Source organism: Patella vulgata, chromosome 9, assembly GCF_932274485.2.
Source record: "Patella vulgata chromosome 9, xgPatVulg1.2, whole genome shotgun sequence".
NCBI classification, from domain to species: Eukaryota; Metazoa; Mollusca; class Gastropoda; family Patellidae; genus Patella; species Patella vulgata.
Genome location: NC_065887.2, coordinates 14192710 through 14210978, shown reverse-complemented (window position 1 = coordinate 14210978; position 18269 = coordinate 14192710).

Genomic DNA, 18269 nt, shown 5'->3' with positions numbered 1-18269 from the left:
CGTACTGACTTTAGTAATGATGACCGAGGCTTATGGGAATTTCAGTCGCTTAGTTCTCGGTTCATAGTGGATCAATTTGAATGAAATTTTCACCAAATTGCCTTCTACCTTATCTAGTTTTTAACTATTATAGTGAGAACTGCCAACTCGTTACCGAATCTCCCATAATGTATCTTTAACATATTTGTTAAGGATCAAAAGATCTTGGGGAAGTTGGATTATGGTATTTTGTTGCCAGAAAGTCGAAATTTGTCGCCATCTTGGATTTTCGAATTGCTAATAGGTTTTTCCTAAAGTGTAGTCACGAAGGAGTATTAGTGAGTGTCAATGTTGATACGTCTATCCACATTTGAACGATTTCCCTGATATAATGCAGTTATCTGCTGCTCTATGACTGAGTTTACACTAAATATATTGACAGCATTACGTTATTTTAGATAACGTACTTTCTTGCTGTTCCTATAATCTTCTGTATTTAAACCTCTGTTTTCGAAGTATGATTTTTAAATTATATATATTATTACATTGTTATTATGGTTACCGACCTACCATACCGATACGTATCGTTCCTGTTCAGGTTGTATTATTCTTGATAACATTTAGAGCAGTGATTCTCAACCAGTGTGAAAAATTTGAAAGGCACATTAAGAAAATGTGAAAAACCACGTGATCCCAATTGAGTATTCACTGGTGTCTACTGATAAGTTCATAGCTGTGTTCTTTTTTTATTCATTCTATGTGTAAATGACTAGTCTCTGTCTACGGTTGTATTCGGTCTGACCTACCATCGGGGTTTTTTGGGGTTTTTTTTTTGCAAAATTCAAATATTCTTCATATATATTTATCCACCTGTGTTCCAAGGTGTGGCGTTGGCAAAAAAAGGTTGAGAACCACTGATTTAGAGAATCCCAGCGGAATCGTTGCCCAGTAATTATATTCCATAGAATTGTGACCTGTGTATTTCCAGTTCAATTACTAAATGTCGCTGAAACAATTACTCGATTCAATGTAGTTAATTCCCCGGGGGAAAACTTCTAAGCATTCCGTATACACAAACGATAATGAGTTGTTTTTGTCACTTTTCCAAAGCTTTGAAGTTTCGTTGGTTTTTGACAACGAAACCTTAATTAGTCACCGTCCCAAACCTATCCCTATCACTGAAATATCGACAAGCCGTGGGTCTAAAGATTAGTACACAACTTTGGATAAATAAGTCACTAGGGACGGTCTCTGAATGAAAGGTGTCCGCTGACAGGCTGTCTATTCACAGTTCCTAGCCGTCACTATTAGGTTGCAACATGAAAATACTGCAATTAAAAAAAATCTACTTGAAAATAGTGTTTAATTATTATACATTTGTGTCAAATGTGGCAAGAATTGATGGTTTTTGGCGAAAAATACAGAATCACGGTGAATAATAGAAGGTAAGGATTCTAAAATAGCCTTAGAAAACAGAGGTTTGGAAGGGCGTTTGTTTTTCATATTGCAGCTTTATAGGGTCGGATAGGAACGGTCAGCAGACAGCGTCCAATCAGAGATAGTTTCTAAAGGAAAAAGGAGTAACTAATCCAGTTTTTGAACAATATTATAATATATGGTCGTAGGCTTGCCTATATTTCATGGGTGAAATGTGTGTGCAAAAATAGTATAAACTTTCCCCTGACTCCCAATCATCTCGATATCCACCAAAAGGGCCCTGCTCTGTGAACGACACCCGTCACAATTATTATTGGTACTAGAATGTCAGTCAATTAAATACGAAGGTAGATAGTTTGATGTTGTTCATGTGTCCATTGTAAAATAAGTTGTTTCCATCTTTGTAAATAAGACGATTGATAGTTGTCTGGTGTTCCTGTGTCCATCATAAAATAAAATAGTTTGTTGTTTATAATTTTTCCATCATTAAATAAGACGGCTGATGGTGTGTTGTTGTTCGTGTTTTTATCATGAAATCAGAATGTTGATAGTTTGATGTCATTGTTTCTGTTTAGGAGATAAACACTTCCTGTTTCGCATTCCTCTAAATGCGAAACAGGAAGTGTTTATCGACATTGTAACATGCTATTTTAGCATTTTAAAAGAAATTACTAAAACAGAGGGGTGTTATTGTTCAATCGACAGTGTCTAATTGACCAATCAAAACGCAAGATTCACCCTTGAGCATGTTACTCTATAAGATACAACGGTTGATAGTTTGTTGTTGTTATGGTGTGTTGTTTTTCATGCGTCCATCATTAAGACTGTTGATAGTTTGGTGTTGTTATTGTTTCTATTATTATATAAAACGGTTGATAGTAAGCTAATGTTTCTATTATTAGATAAAACGGTGGATTGTTGTTGCTAATGTTTCTATTATTAGATAAAACGGTTGATAGTAAGCTAATGTTTCTATTATTAGATAAAACGGTTGATTGTTGTTGCTAATGTTTCTGTTATTAGATAAAATGGTTGTTGCTAATGTTTCTATTATTAGATAAAACGGTTGATAGTTGTTGCTAATGTTTCTATTATGTAATACGATTGATAGATTGTTGTTGTTCATTTGTCCGTCATCAAAATAAAGATGTTTCCATAAGATAGTCGATGTTGATGTTTCTATTATTAAATAAAACGATTGATAAATTCTGTTGTTTATGTGTCAATCATGAAAAAAATAATGTCTTCATCTTAATAAACAAGACTGTTGACAGTTTGTGGTTTTTGATGTGTCCATCATAATAAGTAAGACTTGTCCATCACTGTCTTGGTAATATTAAAAACAGAATACTAAATGCTGAATCTCTGAATATCATCTGTTGAGTTCGTATTTTCCTGGTTCATACATCCCTTATTCATTAATCAGTTTAACTCGTGTAATATAATTCAAGTAGTCGGTGTAGTGTAAAATAACGCAATTTGAGAATAAAGTTAGATTTATCTTCGATGTTTCTTATGCGTATTATATATTTGATAGTCTGTAGTTATTGTATCCCAATAATACCATTTGGTAGGTCCGCACATCCAAAGAACATGTTCCAATCCCGATTACCCTCATTGCGCTCTGGGGATGTGTGTTTTATTGCTTCAATTAAACTGGTATGCAGATATGAAAGGATGGAGTGCCATACTCAAAGAAACGCAACTAAGATTTAAATGCCTCGTCTCATGTGGGTACATTTTATGCGATAACATCTAAAAGACTTTTCCAATTAGCGTCCTTATTATTAGGGTGTGAAACACTATTGTTTTTGTTAAAATTATTCTTATTATTATTCTTATTATTATTATTTTTTTTTTTCCAATTTGATTGTATCTCAGAAACTACTTGTCGGATTGATTCGATGTCTTCGGTTTTACTGGAAAAGTGGGTGTGACTTAGAGATTAAAGCTATTTCGAACGTTCTGCGACAATGCGAAATGTCCGAAATCGTCGAATTTGTCGATGTTTGAAATATTGCCGTAATATTAACAATAATCGTCGGATTTTAATATTGGATACATTTTGACATAGCCAGAGACAAGGCACATAGCCATGGTTCTTTAGATTTTTGATTTTCCACGAATCGTCGGAGATATTAGACGCCAAATTTTGAAAATTTAAATTTTTACAAAAAACTTTTTTATTCATGAATATTTTAATGTGGTATTTTACCCAGGGTTAAAGAGTCATCTGATTTGACCAAAAATGGCACCATTTTTTGTCATCGTAAATTTCCTTGACCCCCATTGGCTAATTCAGTTTTTCAGTCCTGGATTAATTATTTATTGTTCGATTTGTATAAAACAAAGTTCATATGCTCCGTAATCCAAAATGTCATTTTTTTTGTTACCGGTAAAGTTACCTTTCGGCAACGGAAGTGACGTAAATTTAGCAAAAACTACAATTTTGACAGTTCGGTACCACTTTTTGAACGCAAATATTATTTTTTTCAAATCTGGTATGACTGAAAGTGTGTGCCCTGTAACGGCGCAGAAAACATCGGGCTCAGTTTTTTTAATTTCGATTTCGTTTTCGGGTCATTTTGATAAAAAGGTGAAAAAATGAGCTATTTACAACCCATTCAGGCTTTTCATATTTTAAAATATTTCTTCGCAACTTTCATAAACTTGTAGCATTAATCCATACGAAGAGAATCTATCTCAAAATTAGTTTGTAATATGAGCAGTTGCCGAGAAATGGTCAATTTTGCATGAGTCACTCTTTACGCTATTGTGTCTGTAAAAGAGTCAATTATTATTGGATTTTCATAAAAGTGACACCATTTGATGCATAATGTCAATTGTGACTAGTTCAACTCAATTTAACATTTTCCATGTCACCGGAAATGACGAAATTTGGGTAAAAACTGTATTTATAGCCTTAGAAACAAATAATTTATTGAAATGAGTCGTATTTGTTGTTTGTTTAATATTTTAATATTTGATTCTAATCAACTAATAGAATGACCCCATACGATCATATAGGTATCACAAAATGGTTTCTAACTTGTTCAGTTGTAGAGAAATAGGTAATTTTCAACAGGTCACTTTTCAAGGTTTTTTGTCCATAAAAGTGTCAATTATTATTCGATTTTCATGAAATTTTCACTATGTGATACCTAATGCCATTTACGATTTCATACAAGTAATTTAAGATTTTCATTATCACCGGAAGTAACGTCATTTTGGCAAAAACTGTATTTTTAGTTTTCAAAACAGATATTTTATTCAAATGAGTCTGAGTTGTTATGTTTTTAAAATTATGATATTTGATTCCAATCAACAAATAGAATAAACCCATACGATCATACATATTCCAGAAAATGGTTTCTAACTTGTATGGTTGCAGAGGAATTGACGGTTTTCTACAAGTCACTTTTTAAGGTTTTTGGTCTATAAAAGTGGCAATTATTATTCGATTTACATAAAATTTTCACCATGTGATGCCTTATGCCATTTCTGATTTCATAAAATTAATTGAATATTTTCATTATCACCGGAAGTACTGTACACTTACATGTAACAAATATATAAAATGAATTGATATTGCTGGATTTGGTTGATTCGGCGTCCATTTTATTTGATGTGTGCAATGATGAGGTGGAAACCTGTTTAATGGTTTCATTGGTACCGGAAGTGACATATGTTTAGGGTAACGTGGCACCGGTGAAACCCGTCATTACTGCATCGCAGTTCTAGTTAAATTTTATTTTTGAAAGATAAACTATTCTCGATAAAATTGACTTTACTGTCGTACAAAGAGCAATATATGTCATACATATTCATTTATAATCAGTCTTATTTATTCATAGACTTCTCCAAATCAAATTGGAGATGTATTTCTCTGTCCAATATGCATACTAAGTTATAAATTTATAACCTATTGACGGGGGTCAGTCGTGCTTGTGGATGTATTATTATTTCATTGTTAAATTACAATTCTTCTACTTGGCACGTTATCGTCAGTTACCAGTAACATAATTATAGTCACACTTATATGAAATTATATTCTTGTATGTTATATTATCTTTTAAGCTTTTTGTTTGTGTGTGTGTCTTACTCACTGAGCCACCTCGACTGTCCTATGTAATATTATCGATATTCGGAAACGTTCTGTGGTTTAGACACTCTTCCATGCAAATGGTTAACGTTCGGTAAAGAATTCTCTCTCTGTTTTATTATGTAGATTAATATAAGGGTTCGTTTTCTTTGATTAGGAATCTTATCAAAGCCTGGCACCATGATCAAAATAAGTGGGTATAAATATTGGGATTGAGATAATGCAATCCCGGAACGTTCGATCTAGTTTCCGCGAATCCATCGAATTTCAATGGCGACGAGTTCTTTTCCGTGCACGACAACAAGTGCACGGTTTTGTCATTGCCAGCATCACTGACAGGTAGCGAAATCAAGCTAGGAAATCCCAATAACCCTTTCTCGGCCAAAATTAAGAGCGAAACCTGGACATTTTGGATAGTGATCGACCCAGCGCAATGATAAGGTAGTCGCCATTACAAATTGAAGCAGGTGGGTATATCATTAACAACACGAGGAAGGAAACGACAACACATTGATGTACTTTGACGCCATACTGGTTACGGTCGTATAACCGGGTTATCTCACAAGACACCACATAATACCAACTATTTCTAACCCTTCAAATCAATACGTCTCATTGTTACGGAAATGAGTAAAACAGCTTTAAGGTGGAAGGAATAAATGAACGTAGGGGATTAAGTATGGTCTTTCGATTTTCTTTCATATAAATATACGTTCTTGGGGACATAATCCATTAAATTTACTAAACATGGTAAAGATATTCACCAGAGCTTAACTCATATCAGACAAATCTTAGATAAATCGCTTATTTGTTAATCATACATATTAATCTGTCTTTTTCTGCCATACACTGGCGGCAACAGTTGGCTTAAAGGGAGTTTTTCAGCGAATCTTCAGGAAGTGTTCACAACATTTATGAGTTTTAGAATCCCATGGCTGTAGACGTAGGTTATTTTAAAGGATTAAATTGGATTAAAACGGTCCAATTGGGTTAAAATGAGTTTTTCAGCGAATCTTTGGGACATTATCTACACACTTACAAGCTCTGGAGACCTGTGGCTGTTAACGTGTTCGTACTAGGACGGGTTGGCTAAAAGGTTATTTTAAAGAATTGAATTAGATTGAAAACTGTCCATCACTTTTCAATCCATCATATCTTTGTAAATATTGAACGGAATTAAAACATTGTTCAACTGATATTTCTTTCAGAGACGCGAGTTTCATAATATTGTAAGGAATTAATAATCCATCAAATGACCATCAGAACGATTGAGTACAACTTTATTACAAGAGAGTTTGTATTACTTTAAATCAGTCCGAGCTATTGGCCGATGGCCAGAGATTAATAACAATCTCGAAAACAGAATTGAATGATATTTACGATCTTCTCTTTTCAAACTTTAATCCAAACCAGATATTGTGCTTGTGACACGATGTTAATAACAGTGTCAGACAAATTTATACCCGGATTTATGGTAAACTCACAACTGGCAAATTTATATCATCAGGAGTGTCTTCTATACCCGTTAATTGTATACTAATATAAATTACATTTCTAAAGCCTAGTCTCAATAAAAAATATTAATATATTTTTACGCTAATAAACGGTTATTCAGCGTAGAATAATTCGTGTACTGTAGTAATATATACAATGTACACAGACTCCTAGCTTTAATAACAGTTATATATATTATACACAATCATTTCCCCTTTGTCGGTGCAGGATGGAGGCTCGGACTAGGGCAGAATCCAATCGTTCCGAATCTCCTAGAATATATAACAAATACACAATCTCCTAGTGTATATAACAAATATACAGTCTACTAGCGTCTATAACAAATACACTATCTACTAGCACATATAATACATACACAATCTCTAGCATATAAAATACATACACACACACAATCTGCTTGAGTATATCTATCTATATATATATTTGTGACTGTCGTTTGTCTGTCTGTCTGTTCGGGGTTGGCGGCTACACTAGGTCTGCCCCGAGTCTGAAATTTGGGGTATACCAGTAGCTCGGACCGGGGAGTAACATAGGCCAGGTGGCGTTAGTCTACCACTTCCGGTTTCGGAGTTATGACCCCCGAGCAAAGCCGATCTGTTCGGGGTTGGCGGCTACACTAGGTCTGCCCCGAGTCTGAAATTTGGGGTATAGGGGTAGCTCGGACCGGGGAGTAACATAGGCCAGGTGGCGTTAGTCTACCACTTCCGGTTTCGGAGTTATGACCCCCGAGCGAAGTCTGTTCGGGGATGGCGGCTACATCTGCCCCGAGTCTGAAATTTGGGGTATAGGGGTAGCTCGGACCGGGGAGTAACATAGGCCAGATGGCGTTAGTCTACCACTTCCGGTTTCGGAGTTATAACCCCCGAGCAAAGCCGGTCTGTTCGGGGTTGGCGGCTACACTAGGTCTGCCCCGAGTCTGAAATTTGGGGTATAGGGTTAGCTCGGACCGGGTAGTAACATAGGCCAGGTGGCGTTAGTCTACAACTTCCGGTTTCGGAGTTATGATCCCCGAGCGAAGTCTGTTCGGGGTTGGCGGCTACACTAGGTCTGCCCCGAGTCTGAAATTTGGGGTATAGGGGTAGCTCGGACCGGGGAGTAACATAGGCCAGGTGGCGTTAGTCTACCACGTCCGGTTTCGGAGTTATGACCCCGAGGGAAGCCGGTCTGTTCGGGGTTGGCGGCTACACTAGGTCTGCTCCGAGTCTGAAATTTGAGGTATAGGGGTAGCTCGGACCGGGGAGTAACATAGGCCAGGTGGCGTTAGTCTACCACTTCCGGTTTCGGAGTTATCACCCCCGAGCGAAGTCTGTTCGGGGTTGGCGGCTACATCTGCCCCGAGTCTGAAATTTGGGGTATAGGGGTAGCTCGGACCGGGGAGTAACATAGGCCAGATGGCGTTAGTCTTCCGGTTTCGGAGTTATGACCCCCAGCGAAGCCGGTCTGTTTTGGGTTGGCGGCTACATCTGCCCCGAGTCTGAAATTTGGGGTATAGGTTTAGCTCGGACCGGGGAGTAACATAGGCCAGGTGGCGTTAGTCTACCACTTCCGGTTTCGGGGTTGGCGGCTACACTACGTCTGCCCTGAGTCTGAAATTTGGGGTATAGGGGGAGCTCGGACCGGGGAGTAACATAGACCAGGTGGCGTTAGTCTACCGGTTTCGGAGTTATGACCCCCGAGCGAAGCCGGGTATCCTGCTAGTATTATATAATGCAATCTCCGTGTGTTTATATTAAATACACAATCTCCTAGATAATAAATACACAACCTCCTGACGTATATAATCTATATTAAATACACAGTCTCCCTATAATAAATCCACTGCCTCCTAGCATATTTAATAAATACTCAATCTCCTGGGCGACCTTCGGTTATAATTTTTCATGTCTAGTGGTTGAAACTAGAAACCGAACGCGGATGGTCTGGACCATCGTCTGTTAAAAGATGGCTGCTCCCATGGACATGGTAGTGTCAATTTATTCTGCTTTAGACCTAGACCAAAACCCTAAAAAAGAAACTCTCAGCTCAGAGAAGGTCTATAATCTCTCCACGGAGGATAATGAATTGCTATGCTATATGCTGTTATATTGTTACTAAACAAATAATACTTTCATGAAATTAAACTTGCGCGACTCCTGTTAATTTTTAGAGACGCCAAATTCCTTGTAATTTGTCTTCCCATTTTGCATAGCATAAATATTGAAATAATGCGTATTTTTTAGATTTACATAGATTCAGACATAACATACGAGACAAATTATATCTGCTCATAGAAGTCGCAACCTTTTAAAATTCTTTCAAGCTTTCCTAAAATCATATACTAAACAAAAATAGATTCTTTCTAAATATTTTACACGCACGTTTCATCGACACTCGCCATCTTGGAACTAGTCAGACCATGCCACAACAGCATGGTTCAGTATTTTCGGACTATGGCCCGGACTTAATGAAATTCAGATTTAGTTAATTCTACCACAGTCAAGAAATCACGATAACAGAAGGTCGCCCTGGTCTCTATAATAAATACAGTCTATAATAAATACGCAATCTCCTAGAATATATTAAATACTCATTTTCTTAGCATGTATATTAAAAACCCATTATTCTTGTATATATAATAAATACACAATCTCCTGGTGTATTCCCTTAGCATCTATATTTCAAACACAATCTCCTAGCATATATAATAAATACACAATCTGCTAGCATATATAATAAATACAAAATCTCCCAGTGTCTATAATAAATACACAATGTGTAATAGTTACACAACCAAGTAGCGTACAGATTAAATACACAATCTCCTTCCATTTGGAGAACTGATAATAGAGAGAGAGAGAGAAATGGGGTTTAACGTCCACTCGACACAAACTAGGTCATTTCGGGACTAACATATGGCTTAATGTTTTATTTCAATAATTCGCTTGCGCGTAGGGGTCTTTACCAGTAGGAGGAAACCGGAGGACCCGGATAAAACCCACGAGGTTGGACAGGCGACCCTACTCCTTGTCACGTACAACAGGGGAATAGAAACTACGCCAGTTGACTCAATGACAGATTTATGATACAGAGTGCACACGCTAACCATTCAGCCATCCAACCCCCGTGACCTGATTATAATGACAGCATTCAGTCGTTCGGATGGGACGAAAGAAATCTGTGCCCCGTGTACATGTTGGCACAATCTCCCTCATACCACACTATATGGCGTATGCTCGTCTTCATTAGCCTAGTCGGGGTAGAAACGTAGGACCTTAAAACTCATTTCATTTCTTTCTAATTGCACATATCTAATTTCACAATCTCCTAGCATTATACTAATTGCACAATCTAAGTGATTCCATGTACCATATACCTTTCCATGAAATCATATACCGTTAAATTGGCGTTAAGGTGCGTGTCAAATATTTTTATCTATTTTCTATATATAGAAGTCTTTATGTAATCGCACATATCTAATTACACAATCTCCTAGCATTAAACTAATTGCATAATCTAAGTGATTCCATGTTTTATTTTAAAATCATATACCGATAAATTGGCGTTAAGGTCGTGTCAAATGTCTTTATCTTTATTCTATATATAGAAATCCCATAGAGAAATTACGTCTAGCGTTTTATATTAAACTCCCATGATATTGAATGCATGTAACAACAGTCTATATTGTATCGTTATTTGTCAATCGATATATAATCGATTAAATAGAAAGCCGTGAGTAAGATAAGATAATATGATTACAATGTCTATCTATCACAATAATTCAAACAATTCGTGTTATAACTACTGAACGCAACGACATGTCAGACGTAACGACATCCCTTCCTCAAATCGATCATAAAAATAAAATAGTTAATTGCCTAGCCGTTGTCGTTTAGGTGCTTAAAATGACAATGTTGCCGCCCACCAATGTTTTATGTGTAAAGGAATAGTTTAAAGCGAGGTATAGTTTTAAGGTAAAGATCATCGCTATGGTTGATCCACAACGTCTACGGGCATGTCCCGGATGTGAAGCATATACAGGATACTCGTTCTTGGCATAGTTCCTTTGAAGACTATGACAAGATACCAGCCCGAACCTGTATATCTACACCAAGGAGCGATTGCCACAAAACCATGGGGAATATGTATCTATTTTTCTAGGAATTGGCTGAGTGGAAAGGGATTCATGAAGGGTACAAAATATATGCATGAATTGTTAGAATCAGACAATTGGCAACACTGAAACGGTTTACTAGTTTGCTATTTCGGAGCCAATTTCCAAAAGACTATGCATAAAGTTAACTTTCTTAACCAATTACAATAATCTATCTATATATCAATACCATTACAGTATTACCATACCAACGTTATGGGATATATTAACCCCAAATCTTAACTGTCGACCAGTCATAAGTAAAGACCGCGATAAAGTAATCAACATTGACGTTTCAGTGGGTTACCCACAGTTCCGTGCATCGCACGCCAAGAACTTGCCGTAACAGACCGTTTCATTGGCAAATCCCCCACTTCAGCCAGAACGACGGTAATAAAACAACTCTTCCAGATCCTAGTGAACTATAAAAAACGAAACGAATTAGGATCTGTGTTTTAATCAGATTGCATTTCTTTGTCATAGGACATAAACACCCACTCTTTAGTATTTAGGACACTGTTATTGGTCATTTGATTATGCTTAAATCAGGACTATCATCAAGAAACAGACGTGCTTACTATGAAAAGCCAACCAGATACGGAGATATAAACCAACGCTGAACCGAGATCAAGGGGGTTGGGGTTGTCTAGTGGTTTAGAGTGCGGTGCTTCAAGCTCTAGTTGCCCGGTCATCTCTGGCTTGCGTTCGTTGTTTCGATCTCTGGTGTGAGCGCATACTGCTTGGAGATAGGCCACTGTGCATGCGCTGAATATACCAATAAGAGAGAGAGAGAGAAATGGGGTTTAACGTCCACTCGACACAAACTAGGTCATTTCGGGACTAACATATGGTTTAATTTTATTTCAATAATTCGCTTGCGCATAGGGGTCTTTAGCAGTGGGAGGAAACCGGAGGACCCGGAGAAAACCTACTCCTTGTCACGTACAACCGGGGATTCGAAACCACGCCAGTTGACTCAATGACAGGCTTTATGATACAGCGCGAACGTGCTAACCATTCGGCCATCCAACCCCCCATACCAATAATACCACTGTAATCGGACATTAAGCCCTAAGAACAACAACATCAAGGTTTGTTTTATATAAAATTAGGCTAAGCCTAATAAGGAGACATTTCCTCGTGGTATTATTAATAATTAATAATATTAATTCTATTAGTATTATTAAGCCTCGACAAAATGGTGATGTTATTTAATTTTCATCATCTCTTTAAGTATCGTGTTTATCTTTCAGATTATTAGATCTGTAGAGATATTCTTATTATTAATTACTTTAAAGCAAGTCCAGTCATCTTCTTTGATTGGCATTTAGTAATTGAACATATTAACACAGGGTACAATTTTATGGATACACAATTACTGAGTTTAATACTAAGCGACGTTTCGACGAGGATACTCTCGTCTTTATCAAGCAAATGATACAGATATGTAGTAGTAGTTCTTGGTGTTTAACGTCTGCTTCCACATAAGTGATATCGCAGACAAATACAGATATGTGAAAAGTAGGCACATATATACAGAATATGCAACAAAAATAACAATCAAATACAATTAAACTTAACACCTTTGTAACATTTAACTTGTAAGATATTTCAATTCCCTGATTATTTTAATGGTCGATATCATTGCCTTTATCAACATTTTAATTAAATATCTTAATAATTCCAATTATTAATCTGCTCGAGGTTTCAGTCCGCCACTCATGGTTTCAGTCCGCCACTCATGGTTTCAGGCCGTCACGCATGTTTCGGAGAAAAATTGTTATTATTTGAACCAATCACTATTACATACCGAAGCCATGGTGGCTCAGTGTGTTGGGCGCTGTCTCAATAACCAGAGGGCCAAGGTTCTATTCCGGTGAGCTAATGACGACGTACATAGGCCATTCGGTGAGATATGATGGACATGTTTCCCAAACATTGTTAGATAGGTTCCACTTATTAGATGTATAAGAACATCATGTCATAAAATTCACAAGTTTATTATTATACATAATCCTTAAGTAGCCATTCAACCTTTTTACATAATAGTCTACCATTATTACAACTTCCTCTCCAGCCGGAGGATAATGTCCCTTTTATCGGCCACCACATGGATGTATGGATGTATTAAATCACTCTAAACTTGTCTACTCTCGTGGTTATAGATTGTCAGAGGTCAATCGTGCCTTATTTATTAGCTTGATTTAAAGTGTTGGGAATAATAAGCGGTTTTGGTAAGGATGATAAGTTTGTTCTGGTCAAGGCTAAGCCTGACTAATTGAATCTAGAGAGATGAATGACACCGGCTATTTGCTGCCGTCAATCTTTCTCCTACAATTCTTTCAAGTAGAAATATTCCATGCAGAGAATCTGGAATGTTTGGATTATGGTAATTCAAAGAGCTTAAGACAATTGCCCTTACGACCCGAGCGATGGAACTCTTAAAGTCAGTATAAAGTAAAGCTTAGTGTTTGACCCAAATCAAAAAAAACTTGTCAAATTGTTACCGGGTTTATAAAACACTCATATACAAAAATAAAACATTTCGGGTTGGTCGGTGCAGAACAGTAGGACGTTAAACCCCATTTCAAAATTAAAAATACTCCTAACCAACAACAAAAACACTTTAGGTTCGTTCTGGTGGTTGACCTCTGGATTCTGCACTTGTGTTATCGTCTTAGATACCACACTGCTTAGATACATCTCCAGTGTCTTTTCTACACTAGCCTTGCTGTCCATTCTAACATCCATTTTTGGACAGTTTTATCAACATTAAAAGGCAACAAGCTTTTATTATTTTACCAGATGCCACCCACCACTGAGGTCATCGGCACGTAGTGGGATGGACGTGGGGTGTTAGTATCATGTGGTTGGGTCCAGTAACCTAATTATTTTAGCTTTAGTTTCTTTGGAACTCCTCGCATTAGTTTTGTTGAATAAATTTTGTAATAAAAGGAAAGTCCACTACAACATCATTCATATATATACTGTCTGAAATAAAATACGAGAAAATTTCGGTGCTGTATATATACTACATGTACATACTTCCGCTTGTCGGGGATTCATTGCATGATACCTTGTCTATTTAAATATGAAATGAAATGGGGTTTAACGTCCTACTGTTCTGTTCCGACTGGGCAAATGAAGACGGGCATATGTGGGTATACGTCATGCAGTTTGTCGTGAAGGATACGTTGCCCTTACAGAGGCAATACTCATGCCTACTCTTATGTCGAATTCCAACTGCCAAGGGATTTTTTACATGCATGCACGCCAATGTGTACACGGGACCTCGGTTTTTCGTCCCATTCGAAAGACTAGACAGCAGAATCTTTACATAATATCTAAAATAAAATATAATATAATGTATGTTCTGTACATATACTGTTTGTTCTACTCTTTGTAGGAGCCGCAGTGCCTCATTGAGGATTAAACGTTGGCTAGCAAACCTTGGGAACCCGTGTTCTATCCTGGGGCCTGTTTCACGAAATTTTAACTAAGATAAAATCCAAATTTTAGTAATTTGATTGGATAATATTAATTTTAGTGCTTAGCCAATCAAAAGTAAAGTATCTATTAAAATTTGGATTTTATCTTTAGTTAAGATTTCGAGAAACAGGGCCCTGGTGTTGTAAGAGAAAGTTCATCTGTATTTTTCAGCTTGGTGCCGCTTTGTCTGTGGTTCAGGACAGAAGCCCTGGCAAGAGAAAGGTGTATAGTCGTTCGGGTGAGATCGAGGTTCCGTGTACACATTGATGTGCATGTAAGAGAACCATTGGAAGTTTGAATTCGATATAAGGGCCGGCCAAACGTTCACGTGCATAGCACACTGTATGGCGTATGCCCGTCTTCATTAGCCCAGTCGGAGCAAAATATTTACATTTTCTACTCCTTGATGGGAACTTCGTGAATGGGTCCTTGTCTATTAGATTCAGTGAATAAATTTCTTAATAAAATGACAGCCTGAATAATATCATCAAATAGATAATAATGACTAAAATAATATATTATAAATTTTCATCCCTTGACAATCTTCCAAGATGTAATCTATTTATAAACCATTTGTGTTTTACGAATCTTTAATATCGTGGTCAGCCAAATATATGTCTAGTAGAATCAATCATCAGATAGAATTATAATTGATGATTGATTGTATGACGAAATCATATGAACAGTGGAGAATTTGTTTAAACAATATTCTTGCTATAGCACAAGCACGTGTTTAATCTAATTCCAGACCAATCGAGAATTAATAAAACTTTACGTGATTTACGTGATCATTCCCGAGTTATCAGCTTCCCTGATTGCACCTGATCGTCAATAAAACCACTTTCCCATCACCATAAATACAACATTAATAGATCCATTCATAGTAATCAATTGATTAGTATCTCTCAGATAAGTTTAATAGGAGAGAGAGAGAGAGAGAGAGAGAGAGAGAGAGAGAGAGATGGGATTTAACGTCCACTTGACAAAAACTAAGTCATTTCGGGACTAACACATGGTTCAATTTATTTCAATAATTCGCTTGCGCGTAGGGGTCTTTAGCAGTGGGAGGAAACCGGAGGACCCCGAGAAAACCCACGAGGTTTGACAGGCAATCCTACTCCTTGTCACGTACAATCGCATCTTCAGTAGAAGACTTGTTCTCGCTTTAACTACGTACATCTTATCAAGGTCTTCGCGTAATAACCTGCATATTTCGGCATTAATTTCGATTGGGTACAAGCCCAGCTTGTGAGCCTATCAGATTCCTCGATCGTCGCGAACACCAAGTCTACCTGTGATAATCGAGTTGCAAAGTGAACTAATCTAGCAACGTCCAGATTTTGTAAAACTCGCAGTCGTTGCTTCAGGAACATGGTACAACCGGGGAATCGAAACTACGCCAGTTAACTCAATGACAGACCTTATGACACAGCGCACACGTGTTAACCATTCGGTCATGCAACCCCCAAGAGAGAGAGAGAGAGAGAGAGCATTGGTTTTTCACAGGAGTATTTATGATATTAACTTTTATCTTTTCCCATTGTTGATGTTTGTTGTTGTCTGAGATTGTTTGATAATTGTTGTTTTTCCTGCTTTCTGTAATTGTTCTAGCTTGTTGTTGTCGAGGGTCGAGGTTGTTTTGCCAGGGTTCCTTGTTTCTGTAATTGATCAAGTTTGTTCTGTGTTGGATGTTGTATGTTTTATTGTTGTATTTTTGTTTGGTTTTTTTTTATATTATCTGAGGTAGTTTTGTTTTCGCTTGATGTTGTCGGAGTTTCTTCTAATCGTTGTTCTCGATTACTGTGATTGTTCTATTTTCTAGTTATCTTTTTTTTTGTATTTATAGTTCGTTTTATATCCTTGTTATTTTTTCAGGGATGGGGGGGTGGGGGCTGTTATTGGTTCCTGTATTTATTGCTGTTTGTCAGGCGGTCGTAGTTGGTATGCTTCTTGGATGACTTGTCTTCCTACAATTGGTCCCCTAGCTTACCCATTTTTGTGATAGTTGTGGAAATGTTCCATGTAAGCTATCTATACATTTACAGTTATTTTGTTAGATAAATCTTTAGCGAAAATGATTATACAGATTTCTATTACAACGTGTTACATCCTCATTACCATCCTCATTACCATCACGCTAGGCGACCGAATATTTATTAATATATCATTTATAGCAATCATTTTATAGGCACCACATTCATGTGACATCAATGTGGTCTCAGCGGATATCTAGAGTTAGATCCATTCTTCTAAATTCCAACAACGTCTCATTAATAAATGATGCTATATATGTCATGTGTGTATTAATACGTAAATAGAATGGTGTAGTTTATTTGATGTAAATCATGTCTGTTAGAAAATCAACACAATTTAACATAGATGCAAAACCATAAAATTGAAGTTATCAGCGAAAATGATGGAAACTATTCAAAGTTAGTATGTGAAACCAACGGCAGCCCCCTCCACCCATTAAGATGACATGTGATATCAGGTGGTCCGGATATTGTATGAGGACGACACTGTTGTTGGGGGTTACAATGTTTATATCTTATCTATACATAAATAAAATTGGCATAGAATAGAACCGGTTAAGTTCGGTGTATTATGTATTTACGCGGGGAAAATTTACCAAAATGGTTTAAGTTGGTTAATAATGTCTGTCGTTATATATTCTAATACCAAAATGTAGACAAAACGTTATACATAATACCGTTTGTTATGTTGTAAACAAAATGTTATAAGTTGGCTAATGTAGACAAAACGTTATACATAATACCGTTTGTTATGTTGTTAACAAAATGTTATAAGTTGGTTACAGTTCTATTATATTTACAAATATAAAAAAAACCCGCTATAATTCGATACGAACCAACAATTTACCATGAATTTCGCCTTTCGGAATGGCAAATCTATTTTACATCTTTCTTAAATAATCCATCACCGGGGGCCTAATAAAAACTTGCTTTCAGTAGCAAGATTTAATCTTGAAAGACATTTGTGATACCTTCTTATTGATAAGCTTAATCACTGCAGAGAGAGTTTTGTTTTTTGTGTGATAAATCTTGTCAATGAAGATTTATTTCATTGAGTTCTCTATAGAATACTTTCGTTTTCTCCTAATATCTGTAAACATTTTATTGGCCGCCCATTCTTTTTGTTCAGGTTTAGGTTTGTGCTGCCATTAGTCTTTACGGGCGGAAAGAGAAATGGTATTACCACCATTTTATTGGATTATCTATTATCAGATTATTGGAAGGAATGGCTGTAACGGTATCAATTTATCTATTTAAGACCAAGATTTCATTGGCAATAAACTACACCAAATTGTTCGTCCCGGGTAATACCTCACTTTGTGAACATTTCATCTATACATTATTTACTTTATCTTCCCCCGAGTTTACTTTCTAAATCAAATTTTTGTTTTTATCGGGTAAATTATCTTGGCAGCTCTTGTCATTACAGAAATGCAAGAGTTTGCATAAGTGGCATAAAATCGTTACCAGAAATCTTTTCGTTTTTCACATTATTGCCCTCCTCCATTCTTTCAAACGTCAATTCCAATTTTCTGCGGAATGAAAAGCGGTGTTAGCTTTAATGGTATCCAAAATAGCCAATCGT